The sequence below is a fragment of the Enhydra lutris genome, unplaced genomic scaffold (genome assembly GCF_002288905.1).
Source record: "Enhydra lutris kenyoni isolate GAN:26980312 unplaced genomic scaffold, ASM228890v2 scaffoldscaffold60, whole genome shotgun sequence".
NCBI lineage: Eukaryota > Metazoa > Chordata > Mammalia > Carnivora > Mustelidae > Enhydra > Enhydra lutris.
The window spans coordinates 9,070,264-9,079,659 of NW_019154144.1; the positions used below are offsets into that span (position 1 = coordinate 9,070,264).

A 9,396-nucleotide genomic window follows, 5' to 3' on the forward strand; every position below is an offset into this window, starting at 1 on the left:
TACTAAGTAGTGTCAGTTGCACATGTGGGCTGGCTGCAGGGGGCCTGGACCCACGGAATACCATCTGAGTGGAGTTTTCCATTCGATGTTTGGTTTGGCCTCGTCCATGTGATGTCTTGCCAGACCTGTGAACTCCTGTCTGAATTCACTCATTCCTGGATGGGAAATAACCCTCATGCTGTTGTCAGAGAACCCTGATCTTTCACTGTAAACCTGGCGGGATGTCTGTTGGCCAGACCAAAGTATCAAGAAGCCAGATTTTTCTCTATGAAGGACGTGTCTGTAGTGGATGGTACTTGTTCTAGTGAAAGAATTTAGGGTTGTGGTGTTGGCCAGGTTTATCCACCTAAAAAATTGAGAAACTCATAAATGTAGCACTGAAAACCCTCCATTTAAAATAATGGAGGCAATGACTGTTCCAGGTCCTCTGCCAAGGTAAAACAACGTATGGTACAGGATGTTATCTTAGAAACAGAATTTTGTGTTTAGGTCTACAGTCTTAGAAAGTTAGCAAAGTGTTATATTATAAAGCAAACATGGCACATGGGCAGCTGTGCCAAGGGTGTGGTGATCCCGTTCTAGGCATCACACTGAAGCTTTATCCAACTCTCTTGCACCTGTGAGGTTGAATTGGTTTTTATATTTTATTCCTGTATCAGGATCTACCCCCGTCACCCTTTTTTTGGATGTACTGTGTCTATGGCAAATGAAGTCCATAAATTAAATAAGTAGATATTTATTTCCTTAACTAACATGGTACTGGGCATATAATTTATCATTGTTTAAAGTTAAGTACACAGATCATATTGTACAACTCCATAAATTTTCACAGAGTGAACATACTCATATTACTACTACTCATGACAAGAAATAAAACAATTTTCAGTACCCCAGGAGCTCCTCCTGTGCCCTTCACAGTCACTACCCTCTCCTCTACTCCATAAATATTTTCTGTCCAGTCTTTTGAACTTTATAGAGATGGAATCATATAGTACAATGTTTTGGGGAGACAGGTTTTGTTTAAAATTAAGTTTATTTGATATACCCATTTTATTGTAAATAGCAGCAGTTTTTAATTTTTCATTATAGATAGCCTTCTGTTGTATGTATATAGCAAAATTATTGATTTATTCTACGCTGAGTGGATATTTGGGTGATTCCCAGTTTTGACTATTATAACTAATGCTGCTGTGATTATGTATGCATAGTTTTTAATGAACATTTACATGCATTTCTGTTAGGTATTGAATTAAAGTAGAATTTCTGGGTCATAGGATGTGTATTTTACAATAATAGAGGATATTACTGAAGTTTTCCAAGTGGTTGTGTCAGACTGTGCTTCAATAAGCTATATATGAGAACTCCAGTTTCTCTTGGTCATACATATTTCTTACTATTGTCAACCTTTCTGATTTTAGCTATTCATACTTGTGAAGTGATATCTTGTTGCATTTCTCTCATTAGAAATTAATGCATTGGGATGCCTGGGTGGCTCAGTGGGTTAAGCCGCTGCCTTCGGCTCAGGTCACGATCTCAGGATCCTGGGATCGGGTTCCGCATCAGGCTCTCTGCTCAGCAGGGAGCCTGCTTTCCTCTCTCTCTCTCTCCCTGCCTGCCTCTGTCTACTGTGATCTCTCTCTGTCAAATAAATAAATAAAATCTTTAAAAAAAAAAAAAAGAAATTAATGCATCGCCCTGTTTGCAGCACACAAAAAAATACGTTTCTAGTTGCAACATCCAAATTATGTTTGGATAATACATAATTATCGATATTAATACATACTTATCCATAATCTATTCATAATTATCCGATTATGTATCTATTAATACATAATTATCCATAATTATAATTATGCAATTATGTAATACATAATTAATACATATAATATATATCATATATAATATAATATATAAACAATATGTAATATATAATAATGTAATACATATAATATGTATAATATAATACATATAATACATAATTATCCATATTAATATTATGGATAATATTATGGATATATATAATATCCATATTAATGGATATAATATATAATTATATATATATTAATTTAATGTGGTTGTGTGCTTTTTCATATCTTTAATGATAATTTTTATGTGCCTCATATCCTTTTTAATGATTCTTCAAGTTTTCTCTGGGTTTATCTTTTTCTTATTGATTTATGTGTTCTCAGATTATGTGGAATGAAATCCTTTGTTGATTATGTGTTCTTCTATTTTTCCTTTTGTCACAATGATGTGTTTTGATTAAGAGATGATTAATTTGTTTGTGTGTATCCATCCTGCTTAAGAAATCTTTCTGTATTTCAAAGTCATGAATGCTATATGAGCTTACAGAAGCTTCACTCTTTTATCTTTTACATCTTTATTTCTCTACTTTAAAAATTTCCTTTTTTTGTTTTTCAGCAGTTTTGCTATGTTTTTGTTTGTTTTATTTTGTGTTTATCTTGCTTGGATTTCATGGAGGTTCTTAAATTTGTGGATTGATGTCTGTTTTTGTAATATTGTTAGGCAACATCATATAAGATTTTGCCTCACTATCTCCTCTCCTTTTAAGTCTTCAGTAATTTGTCCAATAGATCTTTCATATACCTTTATTTTTCATCTTTTCCTCTCTCTGTTCTTTAGTCTGAATGTTTTAAATTGAACTAACTTCCAATTCTAATTCTCTTATCTCCTGTTTAATGTCTATAAATTTCTTAATTTTGGTAATTGTTTTTTTCAGTTTAGAATTTTTGATTGGTTTCGGTTTCCGGTCAGTTTCTCCATTTTCCCATCTATTTTCTGAAATCATTAATCACAGTTATTTTGAAGAACAGTTATAGTGTGAGAACCCTGAAGTTTGCATCATCTTGAATCTGTTTCTCTTTTTTTTTTTTTTTTTAACTTTTTTCTTGTTTTCTGGGCATCTCACTCTCTCTTCTTGCATGCTTAATAATTACAAAAAATTAAATGTCAGGTAGCCTATATGAAAAATCATAGAGATAAATTTATGAAGTTCTACTTGATGTTGTCTTTCTCCAGAGAGAATTTAATATTAATTTACTCTGCACTTAGAGCAGGAACAGATGACCTTTACCTGGTCTTGAATTGAACTGGTCAACACTGGATTTTTATGAGAGCTTTGCCCTTAATTCTAAAGTCTGGCCCTTTCAGAGTCCTTTTGGAAGTCTGGGCCTTTTATCAGGGGCTGTCAGATTTGCCAGCCTCTGAACTTCAGTTTTTATCTCCTTACTGTCATTAGACCGTTCAATACTCAATTCAGGTTTTTAGCATTTGGCCAATATTTCTGCTTTGCCTCTTTCTCCTGCCCTTCTTGTAGCCTAACAAATATCTTGAAGGGAAAAACACTACAATATTTACCTCCCTGCTCTCCAGAATCTTGGATACTCAAATTATTCTATCTTCAAACGCTTTTTTTCTTTCCCCAACTATTCTATTTATCTCAGATTAATCCTGTAGGAATTTTGCTCTGCAGCAAGCCGCTTCACCAACACCAGGAGCAGGAAATCCTGTAGGCTTTATCTTTGAGAGGCGTCTGCTAGGTTTATTTTTGTATTCCCAGTGACTTCTACAATCCTCAATACATGAATATGCTCAGAAATTTCTTCAATGAATAAAACTACGCAAGAGAAACAAAAACAGGTCCATTTTAAGGGGACATTTTTGGTTTAATGAAATAGCTAAGAGTTAGTCAAGATTCTTTAAAGCCTAGTCTAATTCCAACATATTTCATAGAATCTTTCTTCACAACTTGAGTTCTCTTTTATCTTTCCCCCCCTCTGTAAAACATTTGGAACCCATTCTACAATTTATCTCCTAGTCTTATATTGTCTTAATAGTATGTTTGATGTTATAAAGCAGGCAAATATGTCTGTGATATTAACATTAGGTAAGCTCTACAAGACAGGCTCTGTTACATTTCTGCTACATTCTGGTGCTAAAGATACTGATGTGATAATTCTTTGAAATGTAAGACAGTCAAAATGGAAGTGCTACATTCTACACTTGAGGGATTCATATAATATATATTGCAGTATATATTTTTTAAGTTAAAATTTCAAATGTGTACATTTAGTAGATTTTGTATAGGTTTTGATGTGTAGATTTTTTGGTGTAGATTTTGTAGATTATTTCTGTAGTGCATGAAGAGCACTATGTTTTTGAGTTAGTGTCCCAATGCTCTATCGGTGTCATTCACATTTGCCACCATGACGTGATTATAGGAGGACAGAATCATTATTGTTGTAAGGAGATCTGTTTACTGTGTGCTTAATATGTGATAGATGCCATGGCAATTATTTTATAGGAATTATCTCATTTAATCTTCATAATAACCCAATTCAAAGTTATGATTTTTATCCCAGTTTTTAGGTAAGGAAACTGAGGCAGAAAAAAGTTAAATCACTTTCCCAAGGTTACAGAGCTAGCAAGTGGAAAAGTGCTTGGATTGTGCTTGTGGTAGTATGAGGCCCTAACAAAGTATGTTACACTATTCTACTTTCCATTGAAAATCCTCCAGTCCCTTGTCCTGGTAATGAAGGGGAAACAGAGAAAGAGGTATGATTCAATTTATTTTCTCATTGCTTCAGCACAGTAACAGTGAAGAGGAGGGGAAGGAATGCTTATTTTGAAGTTTTCTTTCATCTTAGGGATATATAATTATCTGTAGGAAAGATGTTTTACAATAAGCATGAAGATTTGGTTCAACAATTTGTTTCTCTCATATCCTGAGTTCTTTTGTTTCTTCATTTTTCGCTGGAAAACTGTTATACTCAGGAAATTTATAACATAATGCTGAAAGTGCCAAGGAAGAACGGTAAAAGAATCAAATGGGAGGGGGTGCCTGGGTGGCTCAGTTAAGCCTCCGATGCTTGATTTCAGTTTGGGTCATGATCTCAGGGTCCTGAGATTGAGCCCTGTGTTGGGCTCTGTACTCCAGTCTGGGGGAGACTCTCTCCCTTTGCTTCTCCCCACATTTTCTCTCTCTCAAATCAGTAAATAAATATATTAAAAAAAGAATCAAGTGGGGTAAAAATGTCAGTGACAGACTAAAACATTATGCTTCTTTAGTTGAGAAGAATAAAAGTTGAGTGGATGTCTTTAAAGTCTAGAAAATTACAGTTTTTTTTTTAAATTAAAAACAATATCTGAAAGAAAAATGTTGGTGATATTTGAAGTGTTTAGAAGAGGGAAAAATCATGGGTTTTCTTTAGGAAGAATTGAGAACCAGTTAGCCAGATTGAAGTGATAGAGAAGTCTGTATTCACAGAAATTCAAAATTAGAAAAGTGAAGATTGTGATGGGTTCTGCTTTTATTGGATTGATTATAATAGTGGAGGAGCATCTCTGTTTCAGAATTATGGAGATAAATGATGTCCTGAGGATAATTTCTCCATCTTCCAGGAGCGAGATCCCACCAACATCAAATGGGGCGATGCTGGTGCCAAGTATGTTGTGGAGTCCACTGGGGTCTTCACCACTGTGGAGAAGGCTGGGGCTCACTTGAAGGGTGGGGCCAAGAGGGTCATCATCTCTGCTCCTTCTGCTGACGCCCCCATGTTCGTGATGGGTGTGAACCATGAGAAGTATGACAACTTCCTCAAGATTCTCAGCAATGCCTCCTGTACCACCAACTGCTTGACTCCTCTGGTCAAGGTCATCCATGACAACTTTGGCATTGTGGAGGGACTCATGACCACCATCCATGCCATCACTGCCACCCAGAAGACTGTGGACGGCCCCTCTGGGAAGCTGTGGCGTGACGGCCGAGGGGCTGCCCAGAACATCATCCCTGCTTCCACTGGTGCGGCCAAGGCTGTATGCAGGGTCATCCCTGAGCTGAATGGGAAGCTCACTGGCATGGCCTTCCATGTCCCCACCCCCAACGTGTCTGTTGTGGATCTGACCTGCCTCCTGGAGAAAGCTGCCAAATATGGTGACATCAAGAAGGTGGTGAAGCAGGCATCAGAGGGCCCCCTTAGGGCATCCTGGGGTACACTGAGGACCAGGTTGTCTCCTGCAACTTCAACAGTGACACCCACTCCTCTACCTTCGATGCTGGGGCTGGCATTGCTCTCAATGACCATTTTGTCAAGCTCATTTCCTGGTATGACAATGAATTTGGCTACAGCAACAGGGTGGTGGACCTTATGGTCCACATGGCCTCCAAGGAGTAAGAGCCCCCTGAACCACCAGCCCCAGCCAGAGCAAGAGGAAGAGAGAGGCCCTGAGCTGCTGGGGAATTCCTGCCCCAACTTATCCCCCGAAACACTGAGAATCCCCCATCCTCCACTATTTCCATCCCAGACCCCCTGAAGAAGGGGGAGGGGCTTGGGGAGCCCTACCTTGTCATGTACCATCAATAAAGTATACTGTACCCCCCAAAAAACCAAAAACCCCCCAAAAAACAAAACAAAACAAAACAAAACAAAAAAACAACTTACAAACAGATACAGTTATTATACACATAATTTGGATGTTGCAACTAGAAACGTATTTTTTTCTGTGCTGCATGCAAACAGGGTGATGCATACTTCCATGCAGCTGCTGGTTATAAAGTGTAGGCATTTCAGGAGCATGGATTTATTTTTTTTGCATTTTTTTAAAAAAATTTCTTTTCAGCATAACAGAATTCATTGTTTTTGCACCACACCCAATGTTCCTGCAATACGTGCCCTCCTTAATACCCTCTACCTGGCTCCCCCAACCTCTCACACCCCTCCCATTCAAAACCCTCAGGTTGTATTTCAGAGTCCATAGTCTCTCATGGTTCACCTTCCCTTCCAATTTTCCTCGACTCCCATCTCCTCTCCATCTCCCTATGTCCTCCATGTTATTTGTTATGTTCCACAAATAAGTGAAACCATATGATACTTGACTCTCTCTGCTTGACTTATTTCGCTCAGCATAATCTCTTCAGTCCCGTCCATGTTGTTACAAAAGTTGGGTATTCATCCTTTCTGATGGAGGCATAATACTCCATAGTGTATATAGACCACATCTTCCTTATTCATTCGTCTGTTGAAGGGCATCTTGGTTCTTTCCACAGTTTGGCGACCGTGGCCATTGCTGCTATAAACATTGGGGTACAGATGGCCCTTCTTTTCACTACATCTGTATCTTTGGGGTAAATACCCAGTAGAGTACCATGGATTTTAATTCATCTTCTGTGACACTAGGTTAACCTCATTCTGCTAAAATGTTTCTTCATTCGACGCAGTTATGGTAAGATTCAATAGTGGATATAAAAATAATGGTAGTTTTGGGGCGCCTGGGTGGCTCAGTGGGTTAAAGCCTCTGCCTTCAACTCAGGTCATGATCCCAGGCCTGGGATCGAGCCCCACATCGGGGCTCTCTGGGCAGCGGGGAGCCTGCTTCCCCTTCTCTCTCTCTCTGCCTGCCTCTCTGCCTACTTGTGATCTCTGTCTGTCAAATAAATAAATAAAATCTTTTAAAAAAAATAATGGTAGTTTTAAAAAGTTAGAAAATGAGTTTTCTCTCACACAAAAGTTAGATCAGGCATGTTATGGTAGTTTTGTTTTATAAAACATTTAGGACTCAAGGCGTTTTCTAGCTTATTGTTTTTCTGTGATAGCCTCTATTTCCAAGGTCACCTCCTAGTCCACAACAGCTTCTTCCCCCATTAGCCAGCATGTTGAGAGAGGACAGAGGAGAAAGGAGACCTCACGTGCCAGTTACCTTTTAAGGAAAGTTTTCAAAAGTTGCCTCAATAAACTTGTGCTTTTACCTTATTGACTTGAAGAACCAGATCACTTGGTCAAATCTACTCCTACAAAGGAGTTTTTATTTTGGGTTGTCAAATGCCCACTTAAAAACCAGGTGTTCTGTGGGTGAAGAACAGAATAATTTTTGGAGGACAATTAGTATTCTCAAGAATATAGGGTTTCTAGGATCATAAGTATTCTGGTCGCCCTTTTATAGGTAAATTTAGTTTTCAGTTGCCTTATGGTTCTTCTAACAAACATAGTAATCTGGGCTGCATAGAAATAGAAATGGAAGTGGAAATGAGTAGAAATGTTGCATGCTTTGGTTTTCAACATAATGTAGCTAACTGTTTTAGAATCAACATCTTCACCATGAATTATAGATATAGGTAGGTAAAGAGTTGTCCTCTGCCTACTCTGGTTTTCGTATTTTGCGAAGTACAAGAAGTTCAGGATTGTTTCAAGTCATTTAACACATATTCAAATGTTTTCTGAAGACATTTAAGTCATTCTTCTAAGATACATGAGAAACTAATGAAAGAATGTGTCTTTGTCTTCCTAATTGGTTTCTTTAAGGTAAATATTTGATCAAAATCATCATTATAATTACATGCTATGTTATAGTCACTGTGTAAGTGTTTGACACACAAATTTTATCTTCTAATACTCTCAACAGTCCTGGAAGGTAGGTATTTTTGTGTACATCTAAGCATACTGATTCTTAGAGAGTTAAGAGACTTATCCCAAATCTCAAAAGTCATGTCAAGGTTGGGGATTAAAATTCAACTCAAAATCTGTATTTTTAATCACAATACTGCACTGATTTTAATCTTCTTCCCTCTCCTAAAATTAATTAACATTGGTTAAAAAGAAAAGAGATAGTTTTCCATTAAAGATAAATATGCATTTTTTGCTTGAAATATTATACTGTTGCCTATATACACAAATAATACACAGACAAACACAGACACACACACACACACACACACACACACACACATACCCCATATGGGTCATTGCAATATGAAGCATTTTTTCTGAGCATCTGAATTATTGCAAAAACTGTCTTTTGGGTATGTTGATAAGGCCAGATTTATAAGGTTATAAGTTTCATAGATGACAACTTTTAGATCTTCAGTGGATTTTGGGACTTTGTGAAAATACACAGTACAGGAAATTTCTGCAAATTTAGCAGAAATCAACTTTATGGGATACATTGGGTAGAAAAATTAATGGAGAGTATAAAGCCACTGCAGAGTCCTTGGATTACTGGTGGATTTGAAAATGAACAGGTATTTGCAAGAACAGTAGTTTGACTGCTTATTATACTTTGTGCTCTTCTCTGATCACATTACATGATGTAAACCAATGAATCAGAAATTGGATCCGTATGGGGAGATGTGGATGACCACAATTCCCTACTAGTCACTGCTTCTACAGATGAGGTATTCCAACATTCCAGGAATCATTTTGGAAATCAACCAGAACTCAAGCTTTGTTAGTCAAGTTTGCTAAAATGCTTACAGATAGAGCATATAGTGCTGATCTGATGCCAGTCCCAGCAATTTCTGCAAATAACCTCTAAATAACCTTCTGGATTGGAGTCCTTCATTTTACACAGCTCTGCTTACCGTCTTCACTTCAAAAATGCCAC

General features: G+C 37.3%; 1 pseudogene; it reads left to right on the plus strand.

Moving 5' to 3' along the window:
- The first annotated feature begins 221 nt into the window (after positions 1 to 221).
- On the plus strand, positions 222 to 6,240 carry LOC111158538 (annotated as a pseudogene).
- Positions 6,241 to 9,396: the final 3,156 nt, after the last annotated feature.